This window comes from Puntigrus tetrazona, chromosome 20 (genome assembly GCF_018831695.1).
Source record: "Puntigrus tetrazona isolate hp1 chromosome 20, ASM1883169v1, whole genome shotgun sequence".
Lineage (NCBI taxonomy): Eukaryota > Metazoa > Chordata > Actinopteri > Cypriniformes > Cyprinidae > Puntigrus > Puntigrus tetrazona.
Window position 1 is genome coordinate 4,954,249 of NC_056718.1, and position 16,021 is coordinate 4,970,269.

At 37.4% G+C, this 16,021-nt stretch overlaps 1 protein-coding gene across 2 annotated transcripts in view; it reads right to left on the minus strand.

Moving 5' to 3' along the window:
- The window catches only part of LOC122324969 (rho guanine nucleotide exchange factor TIAM2), a 37,920-nt gene extending 25,387 nt beyond the window's left edge, over positions 1-12,533 (minus strand). For both annotated transcript variants that reach the window (XM_043219769.1, XM_043219770.1), the window contains exon 1: positions 12,398-12,533. The gene's annotated coding sequence lies outside the window, so the exon portion shown is untranslated. The remainder of the gene's footprint in view (positions 1-12,397) is intronic.
- Between the last annotated feature and the right edge of the window lie 3,488 nt (positions 12,534-16,021).

Consider the following 16,021-nt stretch of genomic DNA (forward strand, 5'->3'; position numbering starts at 1 on the left):
CATTCGGTTTTCCGATGCTCAGATGATTTATACTTAAAATGGCAATGTAAGTAGTCTCAATAAGATGACCAGTTCATTCCACAGTTTTTGTAGAGTTTTAATGTTTTGCAGTTTAACACTGCAAGACTGTATTCACATTTGCTCACTGCTATGTTTTAGCACCTGACTCCAACCGGCTAACCACAGAAACAAACAGTTGCTGCCCACTAATGGCCAGGATGCTGTGGTTACAGCTAAACCCGAGTAAACACAGCGATCCTACACCTTAAACACACCGCACGCAAAATCAACAAGCTACCAATGCATCTTTCTTTTATTATTTGCTTAGACTTCATTGCTTGGATTAGCAATGTCAATTGACAACCAGCAACAACAATGATTTGTTTTCGCTGGTTGTTGCAGTGTACTAGCCTAAAGCCCAGTTTACAGCTGGTATGTACATCCCTCTCAGGTAATCCGATCACGATTGATCAAGCAAAACATTTTGCTGTTTACACCTGGTAGTAACACGGGTCTCAGTGTCTCCTTGTGATCACATTTCAAAAAGATCTGTTTTCAGTAGTACATACATAATTAATGTGAGGTTTTTGATGCACATTTAGGCCAAACATCTAAATAAATAAATAAAAATAAAGGTGTGCTTGACTCTTTTCCAGCTACACTACTCAAAAATATAAAATCTCAGCAAAACGTATGTTTTATGTAGTTTTAGATTTGTTTTTGAAACAATATGCATGATGTAATATTAAAATATAAATAACTGTACTTTTAAATACACTGAATTACTTTAGTTTTTAGAATAGCTGGTAATACTACACATTTTCAACAATTGTGCATTTAAGTAGTGTATTAGTAGTTCGTATACTACATGGTTACAATAGATAACGGATAATGTCCTGGAAAATTACTAGTATCTTTTCCATTTTTCTTACAGTGTGCTAACTGATCAACACAAGCTAGAAGCTACTAATAAAATGTATCATAAGTGAACAATTATTCAATTACTTATCATTAATATTAATAAACGGAACAATTGCAGATAGTAGCTAACTCAATGCACGTGATGTTCTTTTGTTTGCCTTTTGAATGAATTAAACTGAAATGAGTCACTTATCAAAAACTTCTAAAAGTCGCCAAATAAGTTTTACAAATTGCTAAACGTGTTGCTAGGGAAGTCTGAAAACTTGCTATATTTAGTGACAGAATTGCTTGTTGGCAACACTGCTTATGAGGACTAGTATTCTGGATATACAAGTGTTTAATGCGACATTGGTTGTAAAAAAAAAAAAAAAAACTAAAATGTGCTTTTCTGAGTAAATTACACCAAAGACAGTTTTCACCAATATACAGAACTTAAATGCCAGTTGTCTACATTGATAATAGACCAGACTTCCAGGTATTTCTCTCTCTTACTGACAAAGAAAAGAGTCATTTCCTTTGACATTACGCTGTTTGGGAGCCTTTTCCTGTCAGTGAGCTACTGACCAATCAAAAAAGGCCTTTTCTTTTTCAATGTCACAGAGAAATCAGTCCACCCATCCATCTCAGTTCCGGATAGGTAATCTGGGTCAAACATGCATGGGATCAAGCTTGGTGTACTATTCCTTACAACTCCATCAGCTCTGAATCTTAAGAATTAACTTGGAATATCAGTTCTTCTACTCCCATCCAAAAACATTCACTTTATACTGTTTCAGTAAACTTCATTCACCTGCTCCATCTAGCACACAGCTTAGCATGCAAATCTTTTTTTTTTTAAATACCCTCATCATATTGACTTTAAAAGCAGATGGACCCATTTGGCGTATGCACAATACTTATGTTTTTGAGCACTCCAATCATATTTTTTATTCTTGCAAATACAAAAATCAATCTGATGATGAAAATGGCATCACACTGGCTCTCAGAGAAGGAAAGTACACTTCGGGCTAAAAGAAACTCATCTTCTGAGCCAAAAGACACCTCTGTTGGTCACATGGACGTTTGTGGAGTCAGTCAGTCACCCTTGACGGCTGGTGCTCATTAAATGCTTAGTTTCTAACATTTGTTGTTTTCACATTCAGTCATCCTCTTCTGCAAAAGAACCTCCTCTGGGCTGAAAGGAACATGTAAACAAACCCAAAAGGACCCTTCGTTCTTACATAACAGGGCTGCAGATTGTGGTTCCTGTCTACACCAAAAATCTGATCTCACCACCGGGAATTTAAGAGGCGTGCCTCTTACACAACACAGCGCGAGCGCTGGACAGAATGGAAAATATTGTTGAAGAAACACTTATAGGCATATTCAGAAGAGAACACGTTGAATCAGAACAGATTTCAACTACCCGGTACACATCTGAATGCAATACTAGATTTGTTTGCTAAAGCGAGCGTCGCAGCTGCACATGGGAGTTTGCGTGATATATTTTTGAGACATGTCTAACAATAAATTCTTATTGTAAGATCTAGCCACAATGATGAAAAAATTACCAATTACAGGAAATAAACCTATAATTCTGAAATATAGCCACCTATGACAAAAAGTCATAATGAGTAATAAAGCCACAACTACATACCTGAAATAAAGTTATAACTGTGTGATACATATTCAATAAATATACATTTCATAGCAATGTTTCTAATTAATTCACTGGTCAATTATGAGTCACTTGACAAGTCATAATGACGAGAAATACAGTTGCAATTTTATGAAATAAAATCAGTGTAATGAGATATAGTCTCAGTGATGAGAAAAAGTAATTACAATAAATAAAGTTCGAAGATATACTCACTTTGTGAAATAAAAAGACACAAAATAAAGTCGCAATCACACAACATATTTACAATTGTGACATACTTTGACTTACACTCCATTTCCTCACTTCAATGCTAATTGTCAAGCTTATTATAAATACGGCTATTTATGAGCTCTTATTGATTGAGTGTCTACATGTACACATGCACATTATGCATCAACTTAAAGTCTGTAGGCAATTTCAGAAAGGCTAGCGATAGCAAGCTAGCTTTGAAAGCAAGATCCCCACCTTCCCTGGATAATCATTTTGCAAAGCTATGCCTCAAAAAAAGCATTGGTGGAAGATTAAATGCAATGCTGTCAAATTACCAGATATCTAACTTCATAATGTTGGGGCCAAACATTCTGATTGGATGAACATTTTATGGTCCTACACCTTCCACAGGTAAATACATATATACAAATGAAGAGGTCTTCGACCAGCATAACAAAAATCTTTGAACCAAATCACCTTCCCAGCTCTTAAGAACCTTTCCAAAACTTTGTGTTATATAGACAATAATAGATGATATATCAAATATCAATGATGTATCAGATTGTTTGGCTTGAAACTGAGGAACGTAATATTTTATTCCAAGCTTCTTTCTGATGAAAGGTAATAAAATGGGCAAAAAGAGCTGTACACTATGAGAAGGGGCTGGGCTCTTTTGACTTGGGCCAAACACCCAGAACACCCTCACAACTAATTAGTAACACCCTGGCAACCACCTACAACACCCTAGCAACTTCTATATGATCAAACATCACTCTATTTTATAGTTTAATCACGCGTTGTGGGTCTCAGAGGTTCTCAGAAAGTCTTCATGGGGAAAATGGCTCTGTTTAATGCACATTAAATCCTTAAACTGGGAGCTCTGAAATCCTGTGAGATTATCAGTTCACTACCCAAGATTCTATGGCTTAGCTGGGCTAGCCTTTAAATCACATTTGTCTGAGAAACTGCAATATTCACTGTTTAAAATCAATTCTACTTCAAGCCATAGTTGGCTGTGATTGCTGCGATAGTCAAACTAGACTCTTTTTAGCAGAGTTAAAACACGCAGTCTAGCTTGCAACTGAACGTTTGAGGTTTGTTTGAAAATGCTGTTGCAAACCCCCTTTATTCACACCCTGCACTTCCAGCATATTTCCGCAGGCTGGCCGAAGCCCTGATAAACAGTTGTCTGGATGCGGGAGAGAATAGGAGTCGTCTGTCCTGGAAACTGAAGTGAAACACTGCATGTGTAATTAAAAGCAGCTGTGGCTGAAGGCTGATCATTATACTTAGGTGGGGTTTGCCTGGGAAAAGTGGATGATGTCATGAGGAGCCCATCTTAAAACGCTTATAGCATTCTGTGTTTTACTCAGCAGCTCAGTGAGATGGGAAAACATTTCTGTTTATCACCAGAGGGCTGGAGCGCGCTGAGAATAAAACCATCTCTTAGTATGTGGTAATGCTCATTAGAGACAAACTGTTAAAATAGCGACGGCCTGTTTCTATTCTCTGACTGGAAACAGAAACATTTCTCTTAGTAGTCATAGACGTCGCGGAGTTTGCAGCAAATCATTTGATAATGAGGGGCACGAAGACGACACGCTGGCGCACGGCTTTCCCAAGGTCCGTTATTAAAACAGAAGCGGGATGCTGATAAGATCATATTTTACAGTTAAATAGCAGAGCGGCTGATTCGAGGTCCTTGAGTTTCCAGTGTGGTGTGACCGCAGTAAGCCCCCGAACCGCTCAGTGCCCCCCTCACCCAAACGGACGCCTAGACTAACCGACCTTCGGCTCCCAAAATTACAGCTATGGGCACACAGCACTCCTCATTACTATGTGCTACATGACTAAAACTCACCATCTCTTGGAAATTCATGTGTCCGCATGAGACAAGAACCCTAATAGCATGTTAAACCATAACTGCACAGGCTGATGTAAAGGCATTCGTGTATCAGATGAGAACTTTGTATTTACCTTTATGGCATATCGCTGGATTGGGGTTTTAATCTACTAAGAACATTGGCGCCGAATGGGTTAATGCTTTCAGGTTAAAACCAGTAAATTGACTCCTGCGAACCTTTAAATACTCTCCTCATATGAATTTTGCATCTGAAAGGGAAAGCTTCTACAAACACAATAAATTCGGCCACAAAAGTAACTGTCTATGCTTTTCATCGCAAATATTACTGTGTGTTTTAATTAAATCCAGACGGTAGCTATTTTTTGTGAGTAAATCTAACCCTTAATGTATATTTAGAATATTATGTATATAGTTAAGGAAAGGAAATATTTAAGGTGAGGATCGTACTTTAGTGATTAATTAATTTTTTTATGAAATAAGGTGAGATGCCAGCATTATTGCAACCAATAAAAATTATTTCTATCACAAAGATCTAGAAGCAGAGAGGCAGTACAGCATACGGTGCAACAAGAAATTATGCTTTAGTTACGGTTTTCAAGTCAAAATAAACACAATAAAAAGACACTTCTATCCTTAAAGCATTAAATTTTGCTGAAGTTTGCCGAATGCAGGCTATTTTACCAAGGATGTATGAGAAAAAACCCCAGCTGTTCAAGAAAGTGAGTCAGGGATGAGGTGTTTCTGTGGGCACTTCCTGTTATATTATCTTGGATTTTTTTAATAGGTTATTGATTAAATGCATGAAATAAGGTCTGTGGTTATGCCAACCTCAATATATTTTCACATTAACGTAAAGGATGGCCTACAAAAATACGTCCTTAACGAAGCACTCTGTTCAGACACAATCAAAATCATAAAGTAAATTTGTGAAACATTGGGTAATGATTTATTTCTTAAAAACAACTGAAAGGAGTCAGTTGCATTCAGAATAAAGCCATATTGGTTGTGCAGTGTTTTAGACTGTTAAAGAATTGGCTCACAAGAGACTACGCTAGTTGTGTGGTTTCGTTTGTTTTTGCGGATTTAATTATGCTCAGGGAAACTTTGTCACCTTAAAAAAGAAGAATGCATGAAATTGCATAACTCCGAAGTTAAACAGAAGCAAGGATATCGACTTAAACGCAAACTCTTCTTGCATTCTGTCACATTTGCACCTTTTCACTTAAGTGGTTAGACTGGGTTTGGTCCAGACTCCAGAATCAGCAAATTCGCCTTAATCCGCACATGCCAACAAATTAAAAAAGAGGCTCAGGTTTGCCAAGGACAATGTCGGCCCTGTTTGATTTGGACTAATGTGAATTCCCTTTCACCATGTGTTGACTTTCCACATAAGATCCCTGCTGGATGCTCAATGGCTCTTTGGCTTCCAGAGCTGTGGGTGTTCAGGGCACGTGCTTGAGCTGGATACGGTTTCATACCGGCGTTGAACGACAAGAAGGGATAAGATGTCAGACTTTCTACTAAATACAAATTTGCTTTGGCTTCAGTTTTGGGCTTGCTTCATATTTGATGACGCTTGCATCATTGATTAAGTTACTTTCCTGTCTAATACTGCAAGGCTGCTTTGAGAAATGTTATATGACAATATTTCAGACTCTTGTTAGCCTTAAAGGAACGCTTTTTTGGAAATAGGTTCGTTCTCTAACTGCCCCAGAGTTAGCTGAGTTTTACCGCTTGTGAACTCCGTGTCTGGCAATATTACTTTTAGCATAGCTTAGCGTAGATCATTGAATCCAATTAGACCAGTAGCACTGTGTTCAAAATGGACCAAAGAGTTGTGATATTTTTCATATTTAAAATTAGACTCTTCTATAGTTATATTATGTACTAATGAAATGAAAAGTTGTGGTTTTCTAGGCAGATATGATTAGCAACTACACTCCCATTCTGAAATAATAATCAAGGTAGTTTTTTCACAGGTGCTGCGTAATATCACTGCACCTGCTACAGCCATGGTACGGCAGCAAACTTCCTTGATTATTACGCTAGATTATGAATATAGTTCCTTATGATGCTTCCTGATGCTACTGATCTAACTGAATTCAATTATCTATGCTAAGCTATGCTAAACGCTTTAAAATGGTAAAACTCAACTTACTAACCGTGGGGGAGCCCGTTTCCAAAAAAAAGTGTGTCTTTGAAAAGTGCATTTTAGATATTTCATTACATTTTAAGAACCTGCAGGAAACCTATTCCTTCAGGAAACACAAACCTAGTTTCATATATATTAAATGTTATGTGCAAACATCCAATTATCACGATGCATTCAACTCAATTACACATCTTTTTAGTCACAAGTTCAAAAAGCAAGTGTGTTCTAGTAAGCGTCCTTTATCAGTTTTGGCAGCGCTGGTCTGAGGGCATGTGGTGACACTAATTGAGTTGAGCTGGGCTAAAATAAGCTGTGAAGATGTTATCACGCCTTCTCCAGTGTTGTACCGTCTCCATGGCCTTTGTGCAATTACATGCTTCTGCTGGGCCTCAACAAGCGGCCCAATGTTGAGTTTGAGCCAGGCTTAGCAAAAAACAACAGAACTTAAGGAGCACCAATGCCTATCGCATTCCTCCATCACAAAGAAGCTGGGTCTCTGCACATGAAAATGGGGGTTAATTAGGGAGAAAATCCAGCGAAAATTCTGTACGGCAGCGGTTCAGACAGCTGGGAACAGAGGGTCCTTCTTCCAGCCCGCAGCACAAAGGCATCAAGGCACTTTAGAGGGTGGATTAGGGCTGAGAGCCCGCAATGACTAGCAGTGGAAAAATGAAAACAGGAGAGACACGTGAAGCATGCCAAGTCCAGTCTCTGTTCTCTCTCTGTTCCTCTCGATAAAGGCTAAACATGGCATGGCAATAATTACCTTTTGCAAAGCAAAACAAACACAAACAGCTGGCTAACCTAGTCAGCAAACAATTTCGAACAATAAGCCAAATGTTGGTTTGATGGACATTTGGCAATTCAGGGCGACCAGTAAGTCGATTATCCTTCACGTCAACAAAATAAATGTTGCCTGACAAGAATAATCTATAAATTATACCTTCCCTATATTCAACACGGGAACGCAAAGAGAGTTTTGGTGGAAAAAGTGCATGTAAATGTAACGAACTCAAAGTCTAGTATTTCCATTTCCCAAAATAACTTGTCCTAACAGTTATTAAACCTGATAGAATTCATAGCGCACGTGTGCATCTTGCCAAACTCTAAACTGTTTTGCTTTTACTTATCATTAATTATTTAGAGCCGCGATCTGTCCCTCTGCTGAACAGTTTTTTGTTCATTTTGTTTTGATAATGTGATGTATTGTAATGTTTATATTTAAATGAAACTCATATATTTTTTATATTATCTAGAGACAGACTCAGACACCTTTTATTTATTAATAAACACACAACAACAGCCTTGGCTGGAATCACAATGTTCAATAATCACAAAGAGTCTATTTAAATGAGAAAAAAGGTGTTATACCCCATATCTAGAAAACATTCTTTTAAAGTATTCTTTTTAAAGGTTTGCTAAAATGTACTTATTTTTCACAAGAAAAAAAATTAAAACTTGCCCAAACGTATACTAATAAGTTGCTGTTCAATCAATAAAGACAATGACAAACCCGCTGCCCTTGCAATCACTGGGATGTGACCTTTGCAGCTGAGAGCTCACAATGCTTTCATTAGCATTCCAGCGGAAAGGCGGCATCAGCTCTGCAGCTCAAAAGGTCATCAGAGAATGCCACGTTATTACAAACAAACAAGAGGCACCAACATAATCACATTTTACCTTGCTATTTGGGCTAATCTTTTTTAGAAATCCACCAAATGCACCCAATGCAAAATTTTATGACGCATTTATCATGCCAACAATAGCGAAATAAATCGAAAAATAAAATTTGTAAAAAAAAATAGACTTTACGTTAACTTTTGACGCTTTATATGAATAGTTTTGGTACAGCTTTGGGTGGTTATGTCCACTTTAAAATCTCGGCCCAAAAGCAAAACCGTAACTAATGAATTAGCAGACAGAGCATAACTAGCAATATCATTTTTCAAACCGTTATAATCGTTTCCATGCGTGCCGCTTGCTTAGTTGTCGCTCGCTCGGTGAAAGACACTGTCTAGAAACTCTGGACGCAGATCAGATGCACAAAGACATTACAAGCCCAAATGACGCCTGGAAAGAAATCAACCTCAGGAACATTAGACTAACCTCAGCGTTACGTCTCGACGCTGCAGCTCCATGTGCTTACAATTTACCAACAATTATCAGCTGCATTAGCGTCACTGAATAAACTTGGCACGCAGACGCGACGCTGTCAGATGTTCAGGTGCAGTTACCTGGCTCTTGCGCTCAATTTAAATCAAACAGATCAAATCTGCCACAATCAAGAGATGGAATCAAACCGCTCGTCAGCTGTAAATTTAGTGTGACTGCAGTAGGCATGAGGCTTCTGAGCCAAAATGTTATGAGATCAGTTATGAGAACCAGTGACGTTCACTGATGTCATACTTGGATTCATGCGATTTAAACAAGAGTGAACATGATCGTGTTGGAGTTCAAAGTAGGGACTTTTGACTGGACTCAAGTCAGGGTTCTAACTCGGAAACTATAACCCTGACTTCTGAATCCAAAATAGCTGCTCAGTGCATCAACAGAAGTGAAATATTAGTAATATAATTTGTTTATTAGCACTTAGTAGTACTATACAACTTGCGGATGTAATACTGCTATTATATGTTTTATTGCTAATACTGGATGTGTTCATCACAGCTTTCCAACTTTTGTACTGGAATACAATCAGTTTTTCTTTATTATATATGGTGCAACGGTGCTAAAGTTGTCCCAGCATAAAAGGCACCTTTGATATTATTTACATTTAAACCACTATATAGCACAAAAGGGTCAAAGGCGCACAGTAATTAACACGATAATTAATAGATATAACATACTCATAATCATAGGTTGTCATTGGTTGTCCATATTAGAAATAATCACCATGTTTGTAATGAAATGAAATTTTTAAAAACATGATATTAATAATATCATACAATAAATATAATTTTTTGTTACTACTGTAAATATATATATATATATATATATATATATATATATATATATATATATATATATATATATATATATATATTCAATTATTATTGAATCTCTCTGAATGCTTTCAGAATCTTATTAAAATTATTTTGTTTCTGCATTTAAATTTTTTTTAATTAACCCATTTTAATGACAATATATTTATTAAACAAAAATTCATTATTTTATTTTTCAAAATAAGATGAAAATAGTACAAACTGTACTTTTCAAAAGTGATTGTTTTGAACAAGTATTCATTTTTTGGTAATCACACAAAATCTGTTGCTCCATTAATGTTCAATGCAACATATTTATTCTGAAATGATTGATTAAGCATTGACCGACATTTTTTTGGTCAATCTGTTCCTGTTCCTGGTCCTGTGACATCTGAACACTTGGAATAACACGCACGAGTTGTATGAATTCATTTATGATATGTTTATGAACTTGAATGTCCCTGGACCCCATCTACATAAGCTCTTGAACAGCCTTTTTCCAAAGATGCATGTGTGTGTATAACTATATAAGTGTGCATAGATGATGGCAGATTTACATTTTTGGGCAAACTATACCCTTAAATATCCAAAGTGCACCTTTACCAAGCAAAAAAAGTGTTTGCTTTTACTTTTAAATTATAGGTCCAAAAATATTACTTAGCAAATAATTCACCCAGAATGTTGCCATCCATTCACTCACATTGTCCCAAACCTCTATGAATGTCCTTCTTCTGTTGAACACGAAAGTAGATATAAAAAAGTTTGAAAACCAAACAGTGTGCTGGTTTCTGGTGACTCCAATAATATTTTTCGACTGTTTGGTGACCAACATTCTTCAAAAACTCTTCTTATTTCTGTTCAGATGAAGAAGATCTCGATGGTAAGCAAATGATGACATTCATTTTCTGATGAACTGTCCCTTTAAATGAATTTTTAGAACGCTATGCCAAATATAGTATTTCTGTTGCATACTGTCATAGGCAAAACTCCAATTACAGCTTAAAATATATCAGCGTGCACATTCCATTATGATGTGGCCGCTCTGATCAAAAAGCCGGTTCGGTTGAATGCCGGAGTAGTGTGTGCTGGTGATTATAGGGTAGTGTTTCCATGACAGAGCCACTTTGGTATAAACCTTCTGCCGTTGCTGCTGAAGACACTTGTATGCTGTTCTGAGATGAGCTTCCTCTGCAAAATCCCCGGCTTTATTCGTGATAGAAGCATCTGCAGCTGATGCTCTGATCCCCATTCACCTCAGCACACTCTGGGAATCCAGCTGGTCTTTGGATGCTCTTTGAAATCCATAACAAACGCTATGAGGTGGCAACAACAAAGAAGTGTGCACGCACACACACGCACACACACACACACACACACACATACAGACTACAGATGGGGGTGGTTAAGAGTACTGAAGACATAATAAAGACTCTCCACGAGCAACATGCAGTGAATTTCGCACAGTGTAAATCATTAACAGTCTGTCCTATTAACTTCAGGACACTGCTATTAAAGAACATATGGGTAGAGATCATGCCGCTAAGCGTCGCTAATTCGATTACTAGCTGTCATTACAACAAAAGGACGCAAATTTGATTCATTTTATAATTTGATTTAATACCGAGGCAAGTGGGAAAGGACCTATGACATTTTAATCGGAGCTCTCAATGCGATTTCTGCATGTAGGTTTACACTGTCAGCAGTATAAAAAAAAAAGGTTCTTCATCTGATTCAGTATAACAAAATTTGATACGTTTCCAAACAAGTTTCCCATACACTCCCTTGGCCATTGGCTGGGCAAACAGATAGTCCCGCCTATCCACCTCGCATCATTGGCCGAGCCAGTGTTTCTATGATGTGTGGATTAGGATGCTCAAAGAAACAAAGAATTTAAAATCCAGAAAAGACACACACCACACCTTAGGTAGATAGACAGTTCATCCAAAAATGGCATTTCTGTCATCATTTACACAGACAAAACTGTATAAGGTTATTTTTTGCCGTAAAGCAATATATTTTGTAGATTGTTGAATACTAAACGGTTGAGGGTTGCCATTGACTTTCTTAGTATTTTTTTCCATAATACTGGCTTCCGTCATCTGTTTAGTAATCAACGTTCTTTCAAATTCCTTCTGTGTTCAACAGAAGAAACAAACTCATACAAATGCATTTCATCTTGCCAAGCATCTTTTGCTGTAGGTGTGTTTACGTTGCCTTTCTTTAAGATAAATGACACCTGTTTTAATTAAAAAAACATACATTTTTAACTGAGTGACCAAATATTTTGGGGCCACTCTGTCAGTGATGTGCCAGCGAAAAAAGCAGCAACTGATAAAAACAATAAGAGCTCAGGGTTTTTTTTTTGTATCTTAATACAGGAAGAAAAACAGAGATATTATGCGCGTTCATAATATTGTGAGATGCGATATTGCGACGCATCTAACTGTTGATGCTGGTGTGTTTTTTCTCGACAATATACAACGTGTAAATATGCGATATATAATTTATATCGCGTGATATAAAAGTCTGCTACGTGCAACTTTGATACATATCTAAAATGTCACAGCCTTTGCATTGAACCAGATATTAAACGCATGGCGGGAATATTAAGAAAGGTTACGTCCACTCACCGCAGCTGAAACGAAGACGCCTGTATTGGACTATTAATAATTGTCAAAATGATCAACAAAGTCCTTCAATATGGCATTATCTTCCAGGACAAGTACGTTTTCTCCTCGAGCGCAGAAAGCAAATGACCATCAGGAGGCGAAGCGCGCTGAAACCACACCTCCAACCCTCTCCAAACTCTCTAAAGCAGCCCACCGAGTTGTTATTCACATTCCTGATGCTACTATTCATTATTATCCAGATTTAGAGCAGTTCACGTGAATAATGCCACTACACACTGTTTACGTCTATTGCGCGAATGTTCGCCTTTAAAAAAAAAAAAAAAAAAAAATCGTATCTTTTCAACGAATCTAATTAACCGGTTCACAAAATCACACTTTCTCTCGTGAGAGGTCACGGATGAGCTAGTCCTGGGGGAATGACTGAAAATGGCTTTAATTGCAAACGATATGTTCGTGAGTGAAAAGTTTAAAGGCAAGAGATTGAACTGCAAGTTTACAGACTGCGCTGAAACAAAGAATATAGCCTAAAAAAACGGTAACAACATCTAAATTAACTGCATTTACACTTAAGTGTTTTAATATTGCTGGATCAGCATTCAATTATACCTTAAAACTATGTTATGATCAGTTATAAATATCTCTATATCTACAAGTCACCACTTTTTACGCTATGTGACACTTATTAAAACATTTTGAAAGGTGACAACAGAGATGTACGTCAGGCTTTATCAGAAATTTAATGTCATGATTACACAATTTCATGGTCATTTGTACATTTTGGTCAACCGGTAGCTAAACTTATTATTTGGTACTGTATGTTCATAAAACGGTAGGCTATAAAACTACTCAGATGACCTATCAGTTTTGAATGACACACATCCAACTTTACTATTACACTAAAACAGTACATACTGAAAAAGTACATCATTTTGAAAGCAGAAGCTGTTTTTGGGTATCTGCTTTTATGAACTTTTTACGGAAATCCGTCTGCCTTCTCATGACGCCTGTCACAAAGCCAGTATAACCAACATGAGCTTGACCAAACCAAGAGCATTTTTAAAATCAAACCGGCATTTTACTTAAAAATGAAACTTCGCTGATCATTTACAGAAGACTATTGGACCTAATAGTGTAAGACCTAAAATAAACATTATAGTAGTGTAATTTTAACACCTAAAAGAATCGAAAACCCAATTAACTCTTGCATGTTTGAAAAAAACGAATTTCTCCATTTGTATTCAGTGCAGGCAGTTGTTCAGTGTAATTTTATTACCTATTGCTTTAATGTCTCGTGTTAGAGATGGGACATTCCGCATGTCTTCGTAAACACATGTTAAGTTGTCTAATGTGTTAACAAGAAAAGCCTGATTTTAATTTCTACAAGACGCTCTGAGCTTTCTCTGACAACTTCCACACTATTTTGTCCAAAAAAACAAATAAACCCTTTTAAAGTGTTAATGAAACTGCGTTGCAGACATGTCTAATGGTCGACATCAAAGCTCAGCCAAGCAAATACCCGATGACTACAATGCTAATTTATCATATTCAAATAATCAAGTTTTCATTTCAACCAATCTTCAAAACACACGCAAAACAAGATTATGGGACATTAAGCAGTGACGTATCTACTCCAAAATGTTATATCTTGAAACATCTACCTTCCTCGTTTAGTTTCCACATTCTCTACCAGCTCTTTGACCTCTTGTCTCGGAGATTCAAACCCAGTCATCCAGCAGCATGCTGTCCATGCTTGGCTGGGTAACTCTTTTGAGGAAAACAGTTCATTGTCACCCCCTCCTTTGCATTTCTTTTCCCATCGAGGTCACGTCTGTTTAGAGGGTCGTCCTCGTTCACACAGACACGCGCGTGTTTTGTCGTAGCCTGCAGCTCCAGCAGTGGGTGCCGATCACACAAACACCATTACGCACACCATTATTACCCTGCCACCCCGCTGGTTTGCCCACACTGCAATCTGAGAGTAACATTTCACATCTCGCAGCTCCTTGTTAATGACAACAGCGATCGCTCTCACCACCAAATCATAGCCGAGGGGCCTGAGAGTCAGAGATCTGAAGAGCGGAGAGACATATAATCATATCATGCAATGGAAACAACATCAGAAACCTCATGGGATTCGAACCGCCCGCAGTAGATATAACCAACCGGCATTATTATTCATTTCCCTCCACTGAGGCAGAAAGAAACTCATCACGAGTCTTATTGACACAGGGGATAAAGGAAGATTGAAGTTTGCACAGTGGGATTTGAAGACAGATTAAAGGACAAGTTTTAGGTCCCAGAAGGGTGGGGAATCAGGAACTGGTTTTCTGGCATTCATGTAAAGTTCTATGTTCTGTGTATACTAGTTCCTTAATGTATATATACTGTGGACAAATAAAATAGGCATAGATGAGTCCTAAACTGCTAAAAAATTTCACCTGGGGGGGGTTGGGCTTAAAGTTGTTTAAAATTCATGTAGACCTACTTAAGTCCTATAAGAGTAGATTGGAATGAAACGGTATGGAATGCTAAATAAAACCTTAAAGTAGACTTTATCAACTATTTTCAGGATTTAACAAATAAAACAGTACTGATGGTACATATTAAAGAATTCAGATTCTGTGATGTTAAATGATATTTCTGACTTGAATAAATTAGATGTTGTCATTTTTTCAGTGTTCCCCATGTACAGGAAGGGGAGGGCTAAGTGTGCTAAAGCTAGCGGCAAGACATCAAGACATGTTTGAAATCATTTCCTTTACTTTTCAGTTGTTCGGATAGGTTCTTCAAAGTATCTTGGAGAGGTGAAGTGTCCAAGTCACAATATCTAGCTGCTGATGTGCCTCAGGGCTCAATTCTTGGACCACTTCTCTTCTCTGTCATCAGCAGAAACTTAAAAATGGTGACTGTACTAAAGATGTTCTTCTTCTATTTAAGATGGCACAGAACTTTGATACAGCACTACCTTATATACACTGTTGAAGAATTTATAGTAAAGTGCAGTGTGTAGCACACAAACAATGACCCATAATTAACATGTTGTTCATGTGATCTATAGTTAATGATACACATTCAGAACAGAGAATGGGCTCCTTAATGATATGTAAACAGGAACCAGAGGTGTTCAATTCTGTGCCTAGAGTGAATTGTAAACAACTGAAAAGTGTATTGTGGAACACACACAGCTAGAGACAAATGTTCATGGGAAATTTGGAATATTATAAGTATGCTATATGGAGTCTCACCCTTAACCACGGAACTCTTCCCATATAATTTCAGATCTTCAACAACAATTCCCTGTAAAATGAACAAACCCCTCAAAGACTTTTATATTTGAGTTAGAACGAGCAATGAATTCTCTTATATGCTATTATGAGTTAACCCAGAAGAATGAGTGGTGAGTTTGCTGCGCTGTGGTTTACAATGAGTCAGAGCTCAAAACCACTGAGGAATGCACAGGAACCTCAGCATCTCTTAAAAATGAAGTTTTCGACCTTTAGCAATCCAGGAGCTAATGTCACATCCACATAATGAAGGGGGAAGAAAATATACAGTAGTGCATTCATGAAGCTCTGGTTTATTTTGTGGAGCTGGGCTTGTTTTTAAATGCTTGAGTGTCTGCTG